The sequence below is a fragment of the Lissotriton helveticus genome, chromosome 6 (genome assembly GCF_964261635.1).
Source record: "Lissotriton helveticus chromosome 6, aLisHel1.1, whole genome shotgun sequence".
NCBI lineage: Eukaryota > Metazoa > Chordata > Amphibia > Caudata > Salamandridae > Lissotriton > Lissotriton helveticus.
Genome location: NC_136067.1, coordinates 40,784,933 through 40,801,480, shown reverse-complemented (window position 1 = coordinate 40,801,480; position 16,548 = coordinate 40,784,933).

The following is a 16,548-nucleotide window of genomic DNA, read 5'->3' as shown; positions in this document are numbered from 1 at the left end:
TTTAAAGGCCGTTTTCCACTCATCACCCTGCCTAATGCGTACAAGGTGGTATGCCCCACGCAGATCCAACTTGGTATAGATACGAGCTGCACGGACTTGTTCCAGGAGTACCGGGATCAAGGGCAGAGGGTATTGATTTTTTACCGTGATGGCGTTAAGCGCGCGATAGTCAATGCAGCACCTTTTTTCTCCGTTTGCTTTCGGAATGAAGAATAAGGGAGACGCTGCAGGGGATCTGGAAGGTCTAATAAATCCTAGAGCCAAATATTTCTCAAGATAATCTCTCAGGGTTTCTGTTTCTGGCAACGTCAGCGCGTAGATCCTCCCGTTAGGAATTTCAGAGCCTGGGAGGAGATCGATGCGACAATCATAGGTTCTGTGAGGTGGAAGTTCTTCTGCTTCTTTATCGCTAAAGACCGCCCCGAACTCTGCATAACAAGGAGGCAACGTCACGTCTTTTTCTGCTGCTGTGGCTATAGTTTGCATAGAAGCTAAGGCGGAAGCAGGGTTCCAAGACTTCATCATGCAGTGTTCGCTGCAGTATGGAGAAAGAAACTGGACCGTTTTAGTGGTCCACCGTATATCGGGGTCGTGTTTCTGTAACCATGGGAGACCCAGTATGATGCCATACTGTGGGGCTTCTATGATATTGTACACCAGCATTTCCTGATGATGATTGTCATAAACCAGTTCATACTCCTGCGTGTGGTAGCGTATGGGTCCTGCGTGTAATTCGTTTCCATCTACGGCGTAGACCGTCTCTGGTGTGTTTTTTGGTACTAGCGTCACTCCTAGTCTCCGTGCTTCAGTGGCATCCATAAAACAACCCGTAGCACCTGAGTCGATCATCACACGTACATCCTGTTGTATTCCATCTATCGTCATGGTCATGTACAGAAACAAATGAGTTTTTTCTGCTTCTGTGCTTGGGGAGAGCGAAGGGATAACATGCGAGCTTGAGGGCTTCCCTTCCTCCGCCGTCAAGCCGTGTAGTTTCCCGACTCTTTTTCTGTTACTCCGGCGAGGCTTTGGCCTCCCTTGTATCTATTACCTTTTGGTTTCACCGGGCATTCACGCAGGAAGTGGCCTTTCTTGCCACAATAGAGACATAACCCTTGTTTGCGCCTGTGGTCTCTTTCGCTCGTGGTCAATGAGGCTCGCACTGCCCCTACTTCCATTGCTTCGTTATGAGTAGACTGTTTTTCACCACTACCAGCTTGTTCATAGGGCATCACGGTCTTGTCCTTTTTCTTATGTTCTCCCTTTCTTTCTTTCATACGATGGTCCAATCTCAAGGAGAGCTCTATAAGTGCAGTGCATGTACGTGGTTGAGGATCGATCTGTGCCAGCACGTCCTTCATTTCCTCGCTAAGACCTTGATAGAACAACGCGGTTCTCTTGGCTTCTGGCCAATCTGTTTCTGCCACGAGTCGTCTGAAGTTGTTGAGATATGTGACAAGATCGGCATCCCCCTGTTTCAGCTTCAGCAGCTCACGATCCGCCGTGAAGGTTTCAGCCCTCCTATCGAATGTTTTTTCGAATTCTTCTCTAAAATTGTCCCAGTGATACAGAAGGGGGTCATCCCTTCTGACTATCGGAACCGCCCATTGAGCAGCTTCCCCTCCTAAATACGATATAAGGAAAGCCACCCTTGCCTGATGTGTGGAAAACATTTTTGGTTTGCACATAAAGTGCATTTGAACCTGCGTCATAAACACCTGCACCTTTTTAATGTCCCCATGGTATCGTTCCGGTGGAGCCAGGGGTATTTGGGCAGGCATTTCAACCACCACAGACGTGGTAGGGGAAGAGCCACCGGTAGCTCCCTGGGTTGTGGAGGCTTGCGGCAATCTATCCACCCTAGCCCGCAATTGGGCATTCTCTGCCCTCGAGGCGGCTACCTCTCTGTGGGACGCGGCCAACTCTACTTGTACTAAGGCCAAAGCAGCCAGAACATCCTCTAAGGTTGTCATGGCGGCTCTCAACACAGCCAAGAGGAGGTAAAATCCTTGGGCCGATAATTCTGTCAAGGTTCGGCTTTAGACTTCCTCGGGGCTGAGTTGAGAGTCCAATACCCGGCCCTACTAAATTACCCCAATGCTCGATATGCAACGACACGAACAAATGAAGTAATTCAACGGGGCGCGGGAAAGGAAGGGAACAGCGGGGAGGGAGATCTGCAACGACAAAGAACACCAGATTAGCACACCCTATCTCCCTCACTCTAACAGGTATTCACAGAGCCCTTTACTAAAACAGTGTACTTCTCTTTATGCTTGAATAATACCTGTAAAGGAAAATACACAAGGCTTTATTCCTAGCGGAGACACTGCTGTGGAGGAGGTAAGAGGACTTGTACCCAGCTGTAAAACAAAACATACACGGTATAACATATACTGGTGCAAGGTAACCTGATTAACTGTGGTATACCAGTAAATACCCTACACATACCCTGAATACTGTTTTATATCAGATTGTACGGGTATTTCACAAGCCCCTCTCTCATGACCTCTCCTGTCTCCTGCAGAAATGAAAAGAATAGAAGAACCATAAATTTTGCTTCTTGTGGAACCTCCCTTGAATGCACCAAGATAAAGGCTCCTTTTTCTTTTGTATGGAACGCAGTGTTAACGTCACACCGCGATCCCCCCGAGTTATTGTGCCCTGTCTTAATAAAGGAGTCGTAGTTATACTCCTACAGGGCTAATGGAATAGCGAGGCTCAGTGTCCTGGTGTAAGTGAGTCCCTTCGCTTTTCCTTGTTCTCAAAATATACAGGTAGATACAAATAATGTTTGGCTACACAGCAGCGCCAGGTTATTGCCGCTCCAAACTGCCCTCGAAATGACAAACAGGGCTCAGAAACAGTTATCAATGCTGGGAGCTTTCGGTGGCGGCCGGCCGGTGTGCTGTTGGGATCGATGGAACCAACGCCTCACACCGCCGCCATAAAGCCCCTTACTCACGGTTCTGACGGACTAGGAAAACAAGTCAGACACAGCCAAAAGGACCGTAGCTCCGCACTCTCTCTTGGGACTTCGGAATTATCGGCGTTGCACGGCCGTTAGTTCCGCTTCTTTATTTCCTGGCATGCGTGCGCACATGACGTCCTACGTGCATTACGCGCAGCATGCCGGGAACTGTAGTTTTCTTGCTTCCGTCTCCAGCCCGGGACCCGTGCACACAGCTTTACATCGCGGGACATGACACGCCCCTAGACTATCGATCCACGAAGTCTCAACTTTTTTCCAGATTGCACTGAGGACACATACATACTGTGAGTGTTATATTTACAATTACCAATGTTTTTCATCGACTAAGGATGGTCACGGGCCCCGCCGGGTCGGAAATATCACCAGTGGAGTGACCTATATCGGGTTCACGCTGCATACGTAAGCCCTGAGGAGCCGCAAACACTCTGCTCCTAACGGGACGAAACACGTGTCGGCTGGTTGTGGAAGGATTAAAATCTTGAAAATCATGGAAACTTAGTGTCAAGGAATCTATTAAAGTTGTTGTCTTTGGTTCTTCAAATTTGCATTGTTCTTGTACAGATACGAATGTACATAATCATTGTTAGTGTGTGCATAGGCACTTTTTGGTACCCCCTAATAAATGTATTTTCTGAGAAATAGTCTGGTACAGGTGCTTTCAGACAGGTGAAGTGTCTGTCGGATTTCACCAGGAACTTTTACACACAGACAAAAAAACACACACAATTTCCTTCTCTGTTTTGGAAGATGTTGATTATTTTACAAAGTACTGTGTTTTCTCTCACTTAGGGCCTTTAGCCTCGGGGCCTCTCCAGAGCAGGGGTGGGGCAGTGGGGTTTCCCATGACGGTAACACCCGCTGCTCTGCCCGGGGATTCCTCCTGCCTTAAGAGGTAGTAATTAGCGCCCAGACTGCAAACCCTCCCGTCGGCGCTGCACTGAAGCCCGCCCCTCCAGGCTGCATTTATTACTCACTCAGGTGTGTCGGGCGCTTTGTGGTTAAACTGAAGATACAATTACACCGCTTTAGCAAATGGTATTGTTGCCCAGCACCCGCCGAGAACAGGCCCGGTCTGTGTCCTTCACCCGCTCAAGTGTCTGCAAACAATTCTGCAGACGATCACACACTCGGGCCTACCAGGAGGTCTGCGCCGGTTCAGGCAGGATCGGATAATCCGATGGAATCCGTGGGTTTACGAGTCACAGCGTCTCCGTTGTACAGAGACGCGGTTTCGAGTTTCATGATCCCGGAAAACCCCAAAATACTGAAACGTGAACCACCTATGTTTGAAAAAAAGAATTCCCATTTGAAAGGAGAGGTTGTTTTTAGATCCGAATTAATTATTTGGTTCTTAATACGGGTCTCAGGATGTTTTATTCGTTTATATTATGTTATCAGTGCGTTTTAAGAACAGGGGCAAGAATTGGCTGTGGTAAGTGGACCGTGGGGATGGTTTTGGGGAGCCCCAGAAATCACATGGATGAGGCCAGGGGTTTGCAGAGCTTAAAGGGGTGGGGTGGGGGGGGGGGGGGGGGGGGTTAAATACTAGGGGCCTCATTTATGAACAGTGACGCATCGCTGCGTGAAAACAGCGCTGCGTCACTTTTCACTGCGCCCTCCTTGCGACCCCAATGATGCGTCATATTTACAATATGACGCATCATTGCGCAAGGAGTTATAGATTCGTCAGTATTTCTGACGTATCTGTATGGCGCAAAAATGACGCATTGCTGGGGTGTGTCACAAAAGTGACGCAACTCCAGCAATGCGTCCTGTCACTTGGGGCAAGCCCCGTGTGAAAAATGCCTGCGTCAGTCTTACACCTGCTGTGAGGCAGGCGCAAGATTTTTACGCAACTTCGTCCTAGAAGTGACGCAGTGAAATCTCATAGATTTCACTGCGTCACTTCTACAACCTTTCTTGCGTTAATACGCTCCCCTTGCATACATTATACCTGGCGCAGGTATAATGTGACGCAGGGGTTTACAAAGTGACGCATCTACCTAGATGTGTCACTTTGTAAATATGGCGCAACAAGGTGCATTTTATACACCACTGGTGCGTCACAAAAAGTGACGCACCGGCGGCGTAAAAGTGACGCAAGGCCTCTTAAATGAGGCCCCAGGCTTGTGCGAGCAAGTCAACTTTTTAAAAGGGCACTGGAGGAAGAGAGATTAACAAAGAAAACTGAAGCTGCATAGTGTGCCAGGTAGCCCAGGCTGCATCACTCAGCAGTGGGTCGGCGCTTTCTATGCTTTGTGCTCCCACTACGGCCTATGTTCAACTGCCAAAGGCAAACCCAGACCTGTCCATATCTCCCGAAGCCTGTTCAAAGCAATCCTTGCGACCAGGCCTGGCCTTTGCTTGGAAGGAACCCTGGCAAAGCTAACTTTGGCACACTCCCATTTGGGATCTGTTAACCTACCGGGCCCTCGCCCAGAGGTGCGGGCTCAGAAGTTCTATAAGGTACAGAACTCCATTTGTGGTGTGCATTCCTTACAGTGATGCAGGGGATGAATGAACTATAGGCAGGGGCGCCAATGTCAATATAGCCCTGATGAAGGCGGCTGATCCTCATGGGCACAAGAGATGGCCGAAACGTGCTATGAAGTCTATTAATGGAAACATGTCACATTGTACTCCATCATTAATCCACACATACTTTTTTTATTCATATCTGGGTGTTTCCACTAATAAAGCGGTACTTCTATACGAATATACCCCAAGATATTTTTAAATATCTGGATCCCTGCGACTATCCAGTCAAACTGTACCTGAACTCCCGAATAGAGGTGGAGTCCACCAAGGTGGTATAAACCTACCTTGGTGAGGGTAGGTCACCCATGATGAAGCATGTCACAAAGTGGGTGAGGTGACCTATCCATATCTTTTTGGATACCTTGAGATAACTTAGGGCTCAACACACTGTTCACCTGAAAAATCCAAGCACTATTTTTGTGTGATATATTTTGCGTTGCGAGGCTGTGCTTGGATAACAGCCTCTTGCTTTTTCTAGGTGGTTATATGCGGTTTTAAACTGCCATTTCAACCTGGAAAAAGAAACTTTTTAAGCAGGCCTGAATCTTCTTTTTTAATACATGTAAAGGTCACCCCTAGGGTATTACCCTAAATAGCCCATAGGACAGGGTGCAGTGTATTTGAAAAGCTTACATGCACTTTTAAGCTTTACATGTCCTGGTGGTGAAAAAAATCTTAAATTAGTTTTCCACTACTGAAAGGCCTGTCTCTTCCGTAGGATAACATTGGGTTAGCTATGAAACATATAATATGTGCTAACTTTCAATTGGGAGCAGGTAGGAATCTCGAGTTTGGTATCTAAAGAAATGTAATTGAAAAACCCTCTTTAATGGCTGTCAGATTTAAAGTCACAATTCTAAAAATGCCACTTTTAAAAAGTTGACTTTTTTTGTCCAACTATTTGGTGCCTACAGCCTGCATCCTGGTTTACATGACTAGGCATAGCTGGCAGTTGGTCTCTGGGTATTCCTCCCTGACCGTGAGACAAAGGGGGAATGGGTGTTGGCAGGATAGGTGATCTCCTACTTGATAGGGGAGAGGGGAGAGGAGCTGTCACCCATCACACTTGCACATCACAAAGGACCTGATTCAGCACACTCACAAGTGGTTTTGACACTAGTTTTCTGTTCCCGCAGACAAGCTAGGTCCACATAAATGAGGCAGAACATTTTAAACACCTCTGGAAATGAAAACCTCCAAAACCTTCTACTACTTCAAAACTACCACTAGGTATAAATATTGGACCCACAGACCCAACTCTTCAGTACGCCTCTGGACCCCTTGAAGGCTTTGAAGGACTGCTATCTACTACTCTGTTGTCCTACTACCTGAGTGAGAAGGATTGGATCTGCATTTTGAATTCAAGGCCACCAGAGTGACCTCAAAAGGCTAGTTGGCTGGCCTCTAGATCAGAGCCTCAGGGATAGAAAGGGCTCCCAACACTTAGCACCTAGCACCGTGACGCTGTCTGCTGTGCTTCCCAAGTGGTGCCATCCCAGTCCTGGGCCTTTGGATGTGGGTCTGAAGGTGCTCTACCAGCCCAGCTGTGGTTCTTTGGACAGAACAACATATCTCCATGCAGCTCTGCATCGGAACTGCTGCTGTGTGACGCATCTCCGGCGCAGGACTGCGCATAGCAGGGTTTCATCTACGTCATCGTCGACGAAGACACAGGACATCACGTTGCAAGCCCCATTGATGGTGTCATCGGAATCGCTGATGCATGACACGTTTCAGACGGTGGCCCTCGCATCGCAGCTTCATGTGAAACACCCCTTCACAAAACATCCGCGACACAGGATCTCACAACGCTCCACAACCAGGATTTAAGATACTTTGATAAGTGGGCCCAACTTGGTTCCATTATCCGGCTCACCCTCCTTCGTGGTTAGCGTCAACTTGTGACTTTTTCCCCAGTCCGGCACAACTAGATAAGCACATTTGGCTCTTTGTGCTTTTAAGCACTATTTCCTCTTAAATCCTTAAAATTGCATATTTCCAGTTCAACTGATCGTATGTTTGTTGTTTTGGTCTCAAATAATTTATTACATTTTCTCTGTTCTTTTAAATTAGTGTTGTATTTTTCTTGTGTTGTGTTTTTACTTTATAAATGTTTGAAGAGCTGCACAAATATGTTACACATTGCCTCTAAGTTAGCTAGACTGTTTTGTGCCAAGATATCAAAGGGTTGATCACAGTTTTTTTTTCTTTTTTTTAAGAGTTTTATATAGCGCGAACTAGACCTGAGAAATCGGGTATCAGAGAGCTTTAACTAGCCCCAGTTTCGTTACAGATGGACACATTCATTTTTGTTAGGCACGGGGAGATTAAGTGATTTGCCCAGAATCACAGGATGTTAAGCGTCGTTGCCGAGACTCGAACCTGGCTCCCCAGTTTCGTGGTCGACTGCTCTTGCCGTAAGGCCACATCCTAATTTGGGGTTTGCTCATGACTTCACCCATCCAGGAATTATGGTTGCTGCATAAGTAGGGTTCACTCCCTCAACCAGTAACCCAATTTCCTACAGATAGCATTCCAACCTACTCACAACAACATCATTTATGGTATGGGTTTCCTTCCCCAGCACCTGAGTGACGTGCCATGGAAGAACGCAGTGTTTCAGGTATCCTTCTATCATTTCCTCTTTTGCCCAGTAACATCCTGAAAGCCCAAATGATGAATGGCGAGGCCACAAAAGTTCATAATTCTAACCTTTGCCTCTATGCTGCTGCTTGTGTAGGTTCAAAATTGACACTGCCTCCCCTAAAAAGTCCATTAATATGTTTGCACAACATAAGCCTTTTGTCCCATTTACTAAAGTAGTCCAAAGAAAACTCTTTACATTAAAAAACCATCAGAATGCGTACACTATAATTCCATTTATTTCAAATGTTTACTGTAGTCACTGCATTATGAAGAAACACACAGTCTCTGGCATGCTTTAGGATGGCCAATGTCTTAAGTACTTCTGAGAATCAAAAAGAAATTCCTTTCTGTGTTATTGACTTTTCATTTGTGACCAACAGGCCTACTCACTAATCTCTCTTTACTAGTGTTAAGACGTGACTCGGATAATTATTACTGCACAAACACTGGAATTACTTATGTCTCTCAAAAATGTATTCTCATGAAGTTAAAATCATTTTGATCTCATTTATAGCATAACATTTCTTGCAAACATATGTTCAAAACCAATCCTTCTCTAATACATATGATAATTCCTATTCTAATTTTTACTCCAAATAACATAATTTAATTCCACCCACGGGAGAGAGGATGTGTCGGCTGCTCCGTGTTTAACGAGACGAGGCAACCTTGCGAGAAAGAAATTCTCCACACGAGTATATGAGGGAATAAAGTGAGTAGGCCTGTTGGTCACAAATGAAAAGTCAATAACACAGAAAGGAATTTCTTTTTGATTCTGTTTGATACCCAGTCCTTTCTGGTTCCCTGGGAAACTCTCTTTTTTTGAAAGATTAAGTACTTCTGAGTCCTGGACGCTGAGATGATCTGTTCAATCCCCTTCTTGATTGGCCAAGGAAAAAGCGACTCATCCTAGTAGCCACGCTGGCACCCGGCACTTACTATTACAAGGACTTCTTAGAGAGTCCCAATATAGAAGGAAAAAGCAAATGGTAAAAATCTTCTGGCAATCTTCTAGCTCTTGACTATAGGGTAAGATTAACAGAGATGAGCAGCAAGGCAGCAAGCACCCTCTGACACTAGGAAAGAGGACTCGCCTACTGCACCTCTCACGTAGAGAGGCCCCCTCTCGTATTATGTAAGCAGGACCTCATCTCACAGGAGAGCCCTTCTTCCATCTGGATGTATGTCATCTTAACGCATGCTTTTACTACGCATGCCTTTACAACGCAGGTTTTACAACGCAAGTCGTTACAACGACTTGCGTTGGGGGGGCACTGGATAGTGGAATAGTTTAATTTACTATTCTAACTCCAGTCCCCGTGGATAGTAGGGAATGTTTTGGATAGTAAATTAAACTATTCCCTATCCTAGAGCGCCCCCCCAGCGCAATTCGTTGGAATGTCTTTTGTTGTAAAACCTGCGTTGTAAAGGTACTGCGTAGTGAAAGTTGCGTCGTAAAGGATGTTTCCCTTCCAATTTGAAGCGGGAATCTTCAATAGGGTTCTCTGGACACCACCTTTTTGGGAAGGTCAGATTAACACTTACCAAAGCCTCCTTTCTGAAACTCATGAAGGCAGTTATGAAGAGTTTGATATCATTCATTCCACGTCCTCCGCTGTGGTCCTTCCTGTCCATCGTTCCCCGCAACCAGGGGCGGATTGGCAAGGCGGGCATTCGGGCATGGGCCGAAGGGCCGGTGCCTCAGTGCCCTCTGTGGGCCGTTTTTTTCTCTACAGTCCCAGTCCACAGAGAGTGGACTAGGAAAGGGGAGAAAAAAAACGGCCCACAGAGTGCACGGAGACAGACAGAGAAAATGAAAGCAGCCTCGCTGTACGGCCAGACAGCGATTGTCAGCTGTGGCCTCCTTCACCCCTGCCCTGCCAAGCAATCAAGCTGAGGCTGGGCTGGGGAGGGGTGATTGTTTGCAAGAATCGGCCTCCCTGGGGGCCAGGTGTTTCTCAGGCCTTTGAGCCATTTGCACCTCGGCTCCCTGGCGCCCATGCAGCCCAGAAACGGTGTCAGTCTTAACACCTCGCCCACAGCCCTTCACATTCAGGGCATAGTGGGCGAGGAAGAATGGGTCTTGCTGTGGGGTCAGGTGATGTTTGGAATTTTTTTAATTTTATTTATTTATTTATGCGATTTTATATAGCGCAGACTTTACCCGAAGGTTAGGAACAGCAATAATACATGAGGAGAAAAATTACAAGTTGACAAATTACAAAAGCAAACGTTAAGTTACATGAATCAAAAGTGACAATAGTGAGCAACCAAAATACATGAGGTAGCAGACGGTACATTACAGGAGGAAAAAGTGATATGTGTGCAGGTTACAAAAGCATACAAATTACAAGTAGAGGTATAATACTGCAATAAATGGCAGACACTCCATCACAAGAACAAACGTTACGTAGGCAATGGTGGCACTTGTGCAAGTATCTAAAGCAAACAAAAGTGAGAGGTAGGAAACAGTGTGATACCAGAGAAAAGTGACGTGTGCAAGTTACAAAAGAGAACCAAACACAGGTACAAGGGTAATACTGCAATAAATGGTAAACACTCAAACTGCCAGAACACACTGGGAAGGCACTTCCCATGCTCCAGCTTCGCCTCAGCCTCCCCCCTGGCTACCTGGCTACCTTGGATGACCCAGAAAGCTGTGTTTTGTGCTCCCCTGCCAGGACATTTTCCCGAGACCTGGAGGGCTGATTAATTTACTAATTGCAGGGGCCTTACCTCTGTTCATGTGCTCCTGAGCTGAAGGTCTGGGGAGGGCTAAGTAGGTTAATAATAGCAGGGGCTCTGCTGCTTTTCAGGTGCTCCTGTGCTGGAGGGCTGGAATAATTTTGTGACAGAAAGGGGCCTTGCTATTTTTTTTAGTTGCTCAGCATGTAGGCCATTGTCACCTTGGGCCTGTGTCCTGTGCAAGAACAGTATCCTCCCACTTTCATTCCTTGTCTGTGCAAATGGTGTTTCATGAAAAGGCACGCCCCTTGAATGTGGGCCACGCCCCTTAAATATGGGCCACGCCTCTTGAATGTGGGCCACTTTTTTCGTCAGTGCCCGGGCCGAATTGTGATCCCAATCCGACCCTGCCCGCAACTCACGGAACACCCTTCAGGGTGACAGTAAGTGCAGTGCAGTCTGTACAGCGGAAGAGGTAGAGTACAGGCCGAGGACAGCAGAGTGCCTGCTTAGAACTTCCGTTAAACTCATAACGCTCTCAGCATCCCCAGTATGGATGCAACAGTGAGCCTTCCCCCTCAATGCTCCAGGGTTGTCAGAATGTGGTTGAAAGTAACAACTCACTAGTAAGGGAGCATTCACAGAAGCATTTCTTGTACTCACAGAGGCAATAAATGAGTCACACACTCAAAGAATAAATCATAGAGCCCAAATTAGAAAAATAACACTTCTTTTTATATATGTTTCCAAGCCAAGAACCTAGTTCCAAGGTAAGATACCCGATGGCGCGGGTCTAGTTCGCACTATATAAAACTAAAAAAAATTAAAAAAAAAAAAGTATTGTTTTCAATAGCGATATTCAAAGGTAAGTAAAATGTTCAAACCTGTGCACTTTTACGCACAACACAATCCTATCAGGGGGAAAGTAAAAGATGCAAAAAAGCAAGGTACAGTCAGTTTCAGGTTTTTTTGTGTGTTTTTTTTTTGCAGTTTTATATAGGACAAACTAGACCCGAAGATATCGGGTATCAGAGCTCTTTACATAGCACCAGTTTCGTTACACAAGGACACATTCATTTTTGTTAGGCACGGGGAGATTAAGTGATTTGCCCAGAATCACAGGATGTTGAGCGTTATTGCCGAGACTCGAACCCGGTTCCCCATCTACGACATTGACTGCTCTAGCTGTAAGGCTAGGGTTCACCTTCAGGGTTAGGAGTTGTAGTGGGCCAAGGTCCAAAGTCCTGCCAGCAGTTCTTAGGGAACCTTCCAGGTCCTACCGGGTGCAGGGGGCTGGTAAGGCTGGTAGCTGGTGCACTACGGTGACCGCTGGCCACCCACAAACAGGCTGCACAGGCAGACTTGCAGACAAGTCCGAGGCCTCCCAAATGGGGACTTAGGTCACAAGGGTCTTGAAGCAAGGGGACACAGCCAGTTTGTCGGGACTCAGGCCGGGAGTGGTTAGGTCAGCTGGGCTGAATGTGCAAAGACACACCTCACGTTCAGGGACAAACAGCTGACAGATGCAAAATCAAAGCAGCTAGGCCACTGTTAAAGTGGGTCTCAGTGACGCAGATGTCTCTCGACGGCTATTTGGTCCTGGTGCAGTGAGAATCCAGACTGGACTCTCACTGTTGTTGTTTGGTGCAGAGCATCTGGTACCCCGGGGATTGGTGCTGCACGGCTACGGTTGGTCCTGTTGTCTTCATTCTCGGTGGGGAGACAGATCTGACCTTCCAGAGCATGAGTACCTTCTCCTGGTCATCTGTTGCGTGTGTCAGGCCAGGGAGTTGCAAGGTGGTGGACTGGACTTTGCTTGTCGGGGCCTGCGTACTGTAGGGTTGTAGCTCCTCTCCTCCAAGGGAGACTGTTGGTGAATTTATGTTCCGGCAGGCTACCCATGGCTTTGGTAGTCCTCCAGCTTGCAGGACGGGTTACCCTTTCTCGATTGTTTATAGAGGGCTGTGGACGGCAGGGTTTTGGGCCAAAGTTCAAAGTACTGCTGCAGTTCTCGCCAGGTAGTGACTCTTCTTAGTCCTTCTTCTGTTGATCCGTCAAATCTGAGTTCTTGGGTTCAGGGGTGCCACCTAAGTACTCAATTCAGGGGCGTTTACTGGGAGTGAAATGTAGTAGCCAATGGCCTACCTACCGTTAGAGTGTCCACACCCGCCATACGACCACTTATTGTGGTAAGTGGGCATAACCTTGATTCTAGAATGCTAATTCTATCCCAAACACCATGGAGGAATCTGAAAAGTGGGGTCTGCATCAGCTGGCCCGCCCTGGGGGTGAGGCTGGCTGGATGTGGGCACACCTCCTAATCTTACAAATTTTCCCTACTGTATTGCCGCCAAAAAGTGGGGGTCAGGACAGGGGGATGGGCACCTGGAGAGGTCCGAGGCCCGAGGTCACTTAACAAAAACGGCAAATCCTTTGAAGCTTCCAACGCTGGAATGCCCATCCTGCATGGAGGAGGTGTAAACACTTCTGCCTAGAGCAGGCTTTGTTCCCGACCTCCGAGAGCAAAGGTTCTCACCTCAGGGGGTCAGAAATGAGTCTATAGTGACTGGCTGGTCGAGACCACAGATTTTCATGGGGCACCTCTAAGGTACCTCTGGGTGTATTTATTAATAAAATCTAGCACTGGCATCGGTATGGGTTTATTACGTCGAGGTGTTTGGTACCAAACACCTTGAGGTACAGTGAAGCCCTCGTGTAGCTGGGGAACTCGTACTCACAAGAGTCCGGCCAATGTACTTGTTATGGCTTCACTGTGCACTTGTAATATCTAAGGGTGAACTTAGATATCACCAGGACATATCCACTCCGGCCGATATGGCTACACATAGGTATAGTGCACCCTGCCTTAGAGCTGTAGGCCTGCTATAAGGGTGACTTACCTATACCACATGTAGTGCTGACAGGCATGGCACACAATGTGTGCCATGTCGACTCCTCAGGTTTCTCTGCACCAACACATGCAAACTACAATGGCAGATTTCATGAGCTTGGAGAGGGGTCTCTTAGGGTGGCACAAATTGTGCTGCAGTCCTTAGGGACCCTTCTTAGTTCCAAGGCCTTAGGTACCAGGGGCACCACTTACTCTGGGCTTACAAGACTCGTGAAACAATCATACAGTTTTGGGAAAGAACACTAGCACTGAGGACCTGGTTAGCAAAACCCTGTTCACTTTCAGTCAAAGTTGCACCAGATACTAGGTAAAAAGTGTGGGAGGTGGGTAACCATTTCAAAAGAGGCACTTTGCTATGCAGGGAATAAAGATCAAGAATGAAAATGAATGAAAGACAGAATGAGTGTTCTACATGAAAGGCAATTTTAGTGTAAACGCCACAACATTCTGGTTTAATTGTGGCTAACAGAGAATGCACAGGTACAACATGGATAGACAGACAAACTTCATTTTTCTAAGAGCAAAGGAATTTGATTTTGACTTATCAGCATATTCCTTCATCTTGACTTTAGAAAAGTGCAATCTTTCTGAAACAAGGAGTCTATATCTGCAACTGATCCAAATACTCAGTGGCCACTGGAACCAAAGGCTCAGTGAGAGGAGAAAGAAAACATTTGGGAGAAAACCTTGCGCACAAAAGAATGGTGAACGTTTGGTGGCCCTACGAGCTGCATTTTTATATAAATATTCTGCATTGATGTATGTTATTTATTTAACTGATGTATATAGCGCTCAAGCTCAAGGAAGTATAGGTGCACTTTAAAAATAACATGAACAGTGGCACCAGGTCTTACATCAAATCAAGAAACAACATTAAGAACAAGTGAAAACACACCAGATGGACATGGAAAAAAGAAAGAGGCCAATTCACAGAACTAACTTAAGACAAAATCCTAAACTTACTACTTTTGGTATTCACAGAAGTTAGGATTTTGTCTTAAGTTTGTCTTAAGACAAACTTAAGACAGACTTAAGACAGGCTTAAGACAGACTTAAGACAGACTTAAGACAGACTTAAGACAGACTTAAGACAAAATCCTAACTTAAGTCTGTCTTAAGTCTGTCTTAAGTTTGTCTTAAGACAAACTTAAGACAAAATCCTAACTTAAGTCTGTCTTAAGTCTGTCTTAAGTTTGTCTTAAGACAAACTTAAGACAAAATCCTAACTTCTGTGAATACCAAAAGTAGTAAGTTTAGGATTTTGTCTTAAGTTAGTTCTGTGAATCGGGCCCAAAGGCGTTAGGGCTAGGAGGAGTACGGTGATTAAGTGATAGAGAGAAATTAACATATACGAAGTAGCAGAAGGAGCGGGAGAAAGCATGAGGACAACAAGACTGAGAGACACACAGAGGATGGAGGGAGAAGGATAGATTGGCTAACTAGACCACCCAAGTGAGAGAATGGGAGGACAAGGATGGAGCAGGGACAACAGAGGTAGGGAGACAAGTGGAGAGAAAAGCAAAATGTTGGTGTATATTCAAAAGAAGCTTAGTCCTTTTGTGTCAGATCCTGCCTAAAGATGTGAGTCTTTGGATGCTGGTGGAGTGACATCAGGGTTGGTTTAGTCTTTGAGCCAGCAGGGAGAGTTGTTTGGAAGAGTGTCAGCTCCCAAATGGGATTAGTGCTGTGTGTGGGTAGTTTTGAAGCTTGTGACTTCCAGTAAAAGTTTGTTTCTGCTTCTGCGCCCTCTCGTGCCTCTTGAAAGTTTGAAGAATTTGGACAGGTAATATAGTGATCTGGTATGGACAGCTTCGTAGGCAAGATACTCCAATTTAAGTTCTAGCCTCAATTGGGAGCTAGTGTAAGCCAAGTGTTAGAGCTATATGATCAAATTCTGCCTAGGAAATAATAAGTCTAGCTGTAGCACAAAGGAGAGAATTCAAAATTGGGAGACACCATCAGGACAACATTTACAAATTTGGACATGACTGGATTATGGAGGGGTTAAAAAAACAGCTAAGGGTTTGGTGGCTCAGTGGACTAAGGCAGCCACTGCAGGGGCCTGTGTGCGACCTCATGGTCACAGGTTCAAATTCCGGCGGGTCCACTCAGCCTTTCATCCGTCTGAGGTGGATACAATGAGTACCATTGAGTCGGGTAACAATAAACGTCTGTTATTCAGTGCCAGGACACCTAAGGGTAATTGTGTTCTTTACAAATACACCTGTTATGTTATGTAAGAAGGCTGATGTCGCCAGGCAGTGGGGCCTTACCCTGGTCTCGTATGCCGACGACACTCAGCTGGCGGTTACGCTCAGCGGGGATGCGGAAATTGAGGCCCCCAGGTTTCAGTCCGGACTGAAGGCGGTGGCTAGTTGGCTGACAAACAACTGCCTTCAGCTAAACGCCACTAAAACAGAGGTGTTGGTCGTCGGGAAGGGAGTGGAGCTGTGGGGTGACCACTGGTGGCCTCCAGAGTTGGGTCCCACTCCGATCCCGGTATCGGAAGTGAAAAATCTAGGGATATGGCTGGATGCGGGCCTCTCTTTTATAGGCCATACGAAAAGAACTGCGGCCTGCTGTTTCGGTCTCCTGAGGGGCTTGAGACCTGTTCTCAAGTTCTTTGACGCCCCGACCAGGCAGCTGGTGATCCAGGCCACTATCATCTCTCGCCTGGATTATGCCAGCTCTCTCCTGGCCGGGGCCAATCAGGCTGAACTAACCCGATTACAACGGGTTCAGAATGCTGCGGCGAGGGCGATCGTCGGCTTACCAA